Source organism: Perognathus longimembris, chromosome 9, assembly GCF_023159225.1.
Source record: "Perognathus longimembris pacificus isolate PPM17 chromosome 9, ASM2315922v1, whole genome shotgun sequence".
NCBI classification, from domain to species: Eukaryota; Metazoa; Chordata; class Mammalia; order Rodentia; family Heteromyidae; genus Perognathus; species Perognathus longimembris.
The window spans coordinates 48033678-48042978 of record NC_063169.1 but is presented as its reverse complement, the minus strand read 5'-3'; the positions used below and the strand labels follow the sequence as shown (position 1 = coordinate 48042978).

At 37.2% G+C, this 9301-nt stretch overlaps 1 pseudogene; it reads left to right on the top strand.

The window, feature by feature from the left end:
* Nucleotides 1–1082: 1082 nt before the first annotated feature.
* On the top strand, nucleotides 1083–1183 carry LOC125357812 (annotated as a pseudogene).
* Nucleotides 1184–9301: the final 8118 nt, after the last annotated feature.

The window sequence follows — 9301 nt, the reverse complement described above, 5'->3', positions numbered from 1 at the left end:
GAATCAAAGAAACTCAAAAAACACACCAAAAAAAGAAAACCTCTGAACAGCTGCTACATCAGAAAGTTGAATGATTTTGATAACAATGTTAAATAGCTTGGTGATACTTGATTGGTTTCTTATTTCTGAACAGAATTGGTATTTGACATCTGAGAACATTTCACAATGCCAGTCTTTCCCTTTTAAATGTTATGGTAATAGAAAGTGGGAAATAGGTTAGTATTAGTCTACAAGTCCCCATTTGTTTGTGTTTTTGTTTTTTTATGGAAATAAGTGGTTTATTATTGTTGTTGTTATTTTCAACATACCATGTGAAATTATGTCTTTTCCTTTTGTCTTTCTTCTCCATCATTTTATCCCTGATGTCACTGGAACTGATTTTGTACCCTATGTATTGTATATATGTTTGTCGGAATGAGGGAAGGAAGGAGAATATCAAAATGGAGAGGCAAAGGATAAAAGACAATCCAATACAACAGCAATACTTACAAAACTATATGCTATAATCCAACTGTACAACTCATGGGGAGGAGGGGTAGGGAAAGGGAGAGAGGGGGGACGGTGGGAGACAAATGAGGGAGGAGGTAACAAGTTGGGTAAAAATTGTACTCCCTGCCTTACATATGACACTGTAAGCCCTCTTACATCACTTTGACCAAAAAAAAAAATCTAAAGCTTAGATGTACCATTAAGTTTCTAATAGAGATATCAGTGCTATAAGTGTCAGTCATACACTTGGCCTGAAAGAAGACAGGAGTTCTGTTATCAGAACTTCAATTACTTCCTCTTTACATCACTTGCTTTATTTGTCAAATAGTCTATATGAGACTTAATTTCTATTCTAAGATTCCAAAATAGTGTTTGACTGTTGTAGAACAGGCAATGATTGCTGTTGGCAGTGCAGTCGTGAATATTTGCTATTTCTTTGTGTGTGTGTGGGGGGGGGGGTTACTGGGCTTGAACTCGGGGTGGTATCCTTTCTTTCGCTTGTTTGCTCAGGTGGCTCTTGAGTCATGTTTCCACTGCTGTCTTTCTGGAGGTAAACTGGTGATAGCCTTATGGACTTCCAAGCTCCAGTACAAGCAGGGGAGATACCATGATCCACGAAGGTGGTTTTCCCAGAATGAGGCTCATCCATTGCACTTGGATGTGCTGTGTTCTCGCTCTCCCCTGGTCGTGCTGTTATAAAGTAGAATGGCGCTTTCTCTTCAGAATTTCCTCAGTTTCGTGTCCTTTATTGTTTCCTCCCTTCCCATGCATGTCCAGATGCACACGCAGCCGCGCGACCAGCACAGGCCACGAGTCCCCATTTGTATATGTCATGTATGTATGCACGCAACATTCTAGATACATACATCTTTGTATCTGAACTATAGGATCTATTTTGAAAATAAATTTTAAAGAAAAAATGGACTTGAATTTCAGTATTTTTACAATTAGTAGATATGGTTAAGGTCCAGGAATTGAGAGATGATATAACATAGGAAAACCAAGATTATCCTAAAAACTGACTCACTCATAATCTGTGAAACAAACCTCCAATTTTTTTTTTTTATCGCCTTACTAAAAACAAATGGCATTAGGCATGGATAAAAGGCAGGGAGATTTTCAATTTTTATGGTTAAGAAAGAGTAATAAAAGTAAGTAAATTACATCTAAAATTACATCCAAACAATGGTAAAATCTTCCCAATAAGTAATTTCTATGCTATCAGAACAGCAGAATGCAGGATTGGAGGTGTGGCTCAAGTGGGATAGTGCCCACATAGCAATTACAGAGCTATGAGTTCGAAAAAAGTAATAATACTACCTTGTTTGTATAGTAGCCTATACAAACGAAGACTCTATTACACTCCATTCAGCTAAGAGATTGCATGAGAGACATCTACAGAAACTTTATTACCTAGTGTTTATCTACCATAAGTTTTCCCACAACTGCTACCCATGAGAAATGTAAGGCTTTTTTTCCCCCTTTGTCTTATCACTGCTCTGAAATGTATTGGTTTTTATTGATGATTCTGTATGAGAGGAAATTCTAAGCTAATTCTTTTTTATATATCTTTATTGTAAATGTGAGGAACACAGGGGGTACGGTTAGATAAGTAAGGTAATGAGTACATTTCTTTTTAAACACTGTTACCCCCTCCCTCCTTTCTCCCACTTAACCCTCCTTACTCGCCCCCCACACCAATGTTGTATGGTTCATTTCCAATATAGCATCAAGTGAGTATCACTGTTGTGTTGCTAAGTGCAAAAGACCATATATAAAGAATCGCATCAACATGAACTCCCACAATTAGAAACAAGAGGTTCTTATGTCCTGTATGCATTTTTTTCTGTTTTAGATTTCTGTACCCTTTGTCTTGTATATGAGCTTAACTGATCCCTGGAAAGGGAAAGGGAATTGTAGATTCAGCAGGACAAAGGTTGATCTATGTTAACTCTTTTGTTCTTGGTTTTGTTTTTGTTTTTGTTTTTGTTCTGTTTCAGTCCAGAGGCTTAAAGGTAGGATCTGAGCTTTGTCCCTGAGCTTTTCTGCTTCAGGCTAGTACTGTACCACATGAACCACAGCTCCACTTCTGGCTTTTTGTGGTTAATTGGAGATAAGATTCTCCCTGACTTTCTTCCCTGGGCTGGCTTCAAACTGCAATCTTCAGATATCAGCCCCATAAGTGGGTACAATTATAGATGTGAGCCACCTGCACCTCAATAAACCACTAAAGCAACTCTTTTTAGAGTCTCTCTCTTTCCTTGGCTTTTCTTCCATGTATATATTAAATAGAAATTATAATAAACTTCTTTTTGTAAATAAATTTCTTTCTCTTTTCTCTGATTTGAGGGGTGTGTGTATGTTGTGGCAGTACTCAGGTTTTAGGAATCAGGACCATACATTAGCTAGAAAAATTCACTAGAGCCATGATTCCAGCCTTATTCTGGTTTAAATTAATTTTTAGGTAGGGCCTCTGGATTTCAGTCCTCATATCTCTGCTACCTGCACAATTGGGTAATAGACACACAGTACAACAGTTGGCTTGTTTGCTGAACTGAGGTCTTACTAAATTTTTGTCCAGGCTGGACTTTTACCAGAATCCTCCTGATCTCTGCCTCTAGAATAGTTGGCATTGTAGGAATGAACTACCATAACCAGCCAAATGTGACTCATACAGCCTATCATAACTTTTTTTCTGCCCTCTGCTAGGTCAGAGTATTTATTTTAAAAATCTAAGGAAAAATGTTTCTTCCCTTAAAGCTTACAAATCTATTTTCTTTCTTGAGTGTTCCTACCTAACTCACTCCCTATTTCAGATTTGTAACCCAATAATACATTCTTTTTTAGTTTTTTTTATTTAAAACTGCTTAAAACAGAGGGGTTACAGTTATAAAAAGTCAGGCAAAGAGTATGCTTCCTTTTGGATAATGTGACCCCTTCCTTCCCTCTCTCTCAGTTTTTCCATCCCACCCACAATTTGTATATTTCTTTTGCACCATAGTGTCCTGGAAATACTATTGCTAGCTATTTGTTTACCCTTCGTCCCTTCATTTCTGTGCCTCCTGTTCACTCCCAAAGACAGATGACAAACAAACAAGACAAAAAGAAAAGAAAACAAAAACAGCAAAGAAAAACACCCCAAAAAACTCCTGTTCTTTTTTCTTTCCAAAAATATTTTCTTTCCAAATTGGACACACTATTTATCTACAATTCCCTGAGTACCCCCAATTTCTTATTCTCTTCAGCTTCCATTTCCAAAGTGTGCATCACCTAACATATTAATATTTGTATATTATACAAGTATACGCAAATAGGTATATAATATATAATAAATATATATTATATTTGCTTATTACTATTATACAGAAATGCAGGAAACAGAGAAGCCACATTTTGGAGGTCCAACTGGGAGTCTTTATTGGAGAGCCAGAGACTACAGGTAGACGTCTGTCTCAAAGACCTGCAGCCCCTCAAATATACTTAACACTGTTAGAAAACTGAGCCATGAGAGTAGCAGAGGAAAGAAAGAGAAAAAAACAAACAAACAATACCAACAAACCAGATCAACTCCAATGGCGAGCTGAAGTGGGATGTCTTGGTGATGGGAAGAGAGTCTGGAGACATGAGGCATGGGTGTAATGGTGCCTGAGCTGGTCTGAGCCTAAATAGGGTCCTGGTCAGGATTATAGGGAGTTTGAGTGTTCATGACCCAAGACTGGCAGGTCCAAATCTCTGCCCCTGACTCTAGGAATTCAGGCACACTCATCACCTGAGGGTGAGACTTAGTTGTTTTGTTTGAGATCTGATTCTGATACATCCTCCAGTATTTAGAATTGTTTTAGACAGTGTTTGGTAAATATTTAAAGAATGCATTAGATTCATTCTTAAAATACTAACAAAAATATTTCCTGAAAAGCAAAAGGGATTTTACAAAAGACAGTATAATTTTTTAAGATAAAAATGTTACCTAAATCTAAAGTTTCTTCACATCTGCCAACAATCTAGCAAACAGAGATTAGTGGAAGGAAACATGTTTGATCCAAGTTGGCTCTGTGGAAGTTCAAAAGGAATTTTCCATCTCAAATCTCCAGCTCTGTGGGCTTCAGACATTTATGGGACAAAATGTTGACAGCGAGACAATGGGCAGGGGATACCTCTTCTGGGTAGGGTTCATCCTGTTCTTCATGAAGAATAACTAGGGTCTCAAATGCAGTTGCTTTCCTGATAAACACATGCCTTTTTCTGCAAGTTAATTCATATGAATATAATGAAAAGAATGAGTTTATATAGAAAATATATATGAGAAGGATGTGTCAAGTAGAGAAAAGACTGAGAACGAAAGGAAAAGTGGAAAAAATATTCGGGAAAAATTAGGAGAGGATTGAAAAGAACCAAAGTCTCTAGTTTATCACTTCACATCCCAATTCTCCTCCTCCTACAAAATAACCAACTTAATAACTTGGCTGTTCTGGACACTGTTCTATTCTTTCACTTATAAAGTATAAATACGGTATCTGCCCTTACTATTACATTTCACACTAGCAATTATTCATTCCATCTTCATGCAGTGCAGGGTTGAGTCTCTGGTCTAGTTGTTTCACACAGCTAGTGGATATGGAGGAGTGGGAACTGAAGATCCTCACCGCGAAGTGCAAATCTAGGCAGGACTCTTCAGAGACATTACACAGTGCATTAGATCTTTTGCTTGTATATTCCAAGCTTACCTGCCTTTTATTTCTCATACCTCAGAATGCCCCCACATTGCCTAAGATTGTCACATTTAAAAATCACAGTAGCAACAAAAGGAAAACTATAATTGAGTCATTTTTTAATGAAGAAATAGGAAGAAGCAAAAGTGAAGTATAAAATAGTGAACTAGGAGTGCTCTAGTAGATATAACAAAGCACATGGCTAGCATTTGTGTTTATTTTAAAAGAACCACAGTCCTCTTCTCTACAAAATAAAATAAACCACACAGGATCTTTTTCTCTAAATTTCTTGATGATTTATTTCCGTAGTATTATAATGTAAAAATTTATAAAAATAGTATAAAGCCAGGCACCATTACTCATATCTGTAATCCTAGCTACTCAGGAGATCTAAGGAGCATGGCTCAAAATCAGCCTCAGTAGGAAAGGCCTTGAGATGCATGTCTCCAATTAACCACCAAAAAGGTGGAATGGTTCAAGTGATAGCATGCTAGCCTTAAGAAAAAAACTCAGGGACACTGCCTGGGTCCTGAGTTCAAATCCCAGGACCCACTCAAAATCAAAACAAAAACCTCATGAATAATTTAAAGGGTTATTAAGCTTTTTAAAGTCTTAAAAGTCAGTTTATGGTATTAACAAAAATGGTTAAGTAAACATACTTTCTAGAGAAAAGAATAGTACTTTTGAGGAAAAACTAGTGTTTTTTCTTCATTATCAAAGTGAAGTACAGTGGGGTTATAGTTTCATATATAAGGCAAGTATATTTCTTATCCAACTTGTTACCACCTCCCTCATCCCCCCCACGTCCCCCCTCCTCAGTTCCCTCTCCCCCATGAGTTGTACAGTTGGTTTATACCAATTGGTTTTGTAAGTAATGCTATTACAATGGTTTGTCTTTTTATACTTTGTCTCTTGATTTTGGTATTCCCTTTCCCTTCCCTAGTACCAATACACATATATACAGTATTCAGGGTACTAAGATCAGTGACAGTAATAGCAGGAGTAAAACCATAGGAAGAAAATATGAGTGAGAGGGAAAAAAGGTACAGTTTCACATGGTGTGTTGAAATTAATTGCAACAATGATATACCACTTATTTCCATAACATGGAGTTCATTTCACTTAGCGTTATCTTAAGTGTTCATACGGGCATAGTTACTGAGCTATTGTGATCTTTTGCTATGTCTAAAAATAGTACTTTTAAAGAAAAAAATAAATGATGATATATTGAAATAAGGATGGTTCTCCATTGGGTACCATCTTGGCAATGTAGTGGATAATAGGGAATTGAGTTCCATTTTATCTTCTCGGTGGATGAAGGTGAAGTCCGATCTCCATATGATGGGAGTAATGAAGTCCTAGAGTCTGGGTCTGGGCAATAGGTTACTGGACCTTCCAGTCCCATGCCATTAACTTCTTAGACTCTCCATCTCACTGTGACTCTGCCCCCTAACTATGACTTTATTTAGGCCCTGACAAGCTCAGCCACCAATTTGCATCATGGCTTGTGTCTCCTGACTCTCTTCGGGTCACCACGGCATTCAACTAGAACCCTCCATTAGAGTTGATCAGGTGTGTTGAGATTGTTTTTCTGCTCTTTCTTTGCTTTACTACACTCAGGTCTCAGTTTTCCAATAGTGTTTAATGTATTTCAGGCTGCAAGTTTTGGGGGAACATGTGTCCACTTGCAGTCACTCACTTTCTTATAGACTCCCAATCGATCTCTCAAAATGTGGCTTCTCTGTATCTCATAATTGAATTCCTGTATAACATTAACTAGGGTAAACACAATTGCATCAATTGTTTACGGACAAGATATTTTTAGTATTCTGGTTGAAAAAGAAATAATGATAGAGCATGTCATTTGAGATCCTATTCCCTCAAATCTCACAACGAACACATAAGGAAAAACTGGCTGACTTGATTGGCCATATAATGTAAATTATTCTCTCCATCCTTACCTAAAACACTACCTACTATCTTCTACATCCCCTAACCTGTCAACTACGCCAATGTTGTGGAGCTCATACCGGAGAAAAATCTGCTGAATGTTCAACTTCAGAAAATATTTTCTGACTTTTCAGAGTCAGGAAAGTCAAGAAGAGTAGAAAGTGGAGGAAAAGTCTTGTCACCCAGATGGCATTTTTTTTTCCATCCTTGGAGAGTGAATCCTGAAGAGAAGCCTTTTCAATCTCTTCAATGATAGAATGTCCTCAATGATGGCTTTTAACTGTAACTTCAGGGATGCTTCTGTGGCAGACTAACCGCCACACACATATTTTGAATGTGAAAAGCTATTCAAGTAGACTACATCCCTGATTTGTTGTAAGCAAGGTTACATTTCTTTACTAACACAACACACACACACACACACACACACACCCGTGAAGACAATTACTTATGGAAACCAGATGTTCCCCTTACATGGTTATAATGAGCACAACTTCTCTGGAACTACTAGTGTAAGGAAATTCAGTCATGAGAAACAGATGCCACCACTGGTGGCAGATTATGAGTCCTTATTGGAAAGCCAGAGGACTACTGGTGGATTCAAAGACCAGCAGCCCTAACTGCAGCTAGTTCAGAGCTTAAATAGGTCAAAACCAAATAAGGTGTGTTGAATTAAGCCTAAAAAGTGTTATGCATAAGTAAAGCAAACCAGATGTGGAAATTTAAACCTAATAGAAAAGCAAACCATCTAGGGAAACAATCAGGGGAAATCAAGGGCTAATTATCAAAAGGAAGCTTATACACGATCTTCTTACTTCACTAGCAGAATCAACCAGGACTGCTTAATTATACAAACATTTTCCTTTCTTTTCTCTTCTTTTAAACCTAAAGTCATGTTGATATCTCAAGGCTGAATTTCTCATTTTTTTCCTTCCCAGAGGCCACTGGTAAACTCTTTTCTCTGATTGTCACCAGTACTCAGAACTTTGATTTGCATGTTGAAGCAAGTGGCTGGACCTGACAGGTTGGAGTCCACAACTCCAATCCATCCCAGATGGGTCTTTGTCCTAAGATTCAGATTAAAAGCAGAGATTTGGGTTGATAAATGAAAATTTCTGTTGTGGAAATTTGTCCCAGGAATCTGACCCTTTCTTTGGAGAGGAGAAGGTTAAAAAGGGGGAATGGACAGATGGAGATGGGAGAGAAGGGATAGGAGAAGGGTGGGAAGGAGAGAGGAAGGGAAGAGAAGAGAGGACAGGAGGAAAAAAAGGAGGGAGATGAGGGAAAGGAAAAGCTCATTAGAAAGGTTTATTTCAGATCTCTTTGTCTCTAGAATTTTGGTTTTAAAAGATAGACCCAAGTACTCTAGAGATTTCATTTTTTTTTAGGATGGATATGCTACTACCAATAAAGCTGTGAGCTCACTAAGATGTCACTGATGCCTAAAGAAATTGTACTTTTTACTATAATTATGTAATTAAATTCAATGCTATGTAGATTGATGAAATGTGATAGATGATGGGTTTCCCATGTAAACTAAGTTAAATGCTTGGAAAGATTTCATAAATGTGATTTTCTGTTGTTTGAGGTATAGGGAGGAAGATTTAAAAAAAAAAACTAAAAATGACACAGGACTTGAATAAAATCTAGAAGAAAGTTATGTTTATATTTTTTCAAGTACATAAATCTCATACTAAATTTAGACTGAAAGTAGAATTAGCAAAATGTTTTATGGATATGTTTATATAAGAAAGAAAATATAGAACTTTTCTTAGCAGTCATCAAAGTAATAGTCTTAGAATCCTACCAAAGGTTTGGTAAGTGAGTACAAATTCACTTGCTTTAATTTTGAATGAAGAGTTGAAATCTGTATTGACATAGATTCTCTCCCCTTTTATTTATTTATTTTATTATCAAAGTGAAGTACAGAGGGGTTATAGTTTCATCTGTAATACAGTGAGTACATTTATTATGCAACTTGTTACCTCCTCCCTCATTTTCCCCGTCTCCCTCCTCCCCATTTTCCACTTCCTCCATGACTCATACAGTTGGTTAACACCATAAGCTTTTCTAAGTATTGCTGTTGCATTGGTTTGTTTTTTTTATCCTTTATCTCTCTCTCTTTTGATGTTCCTTTTCCCTTTCCTAATTCT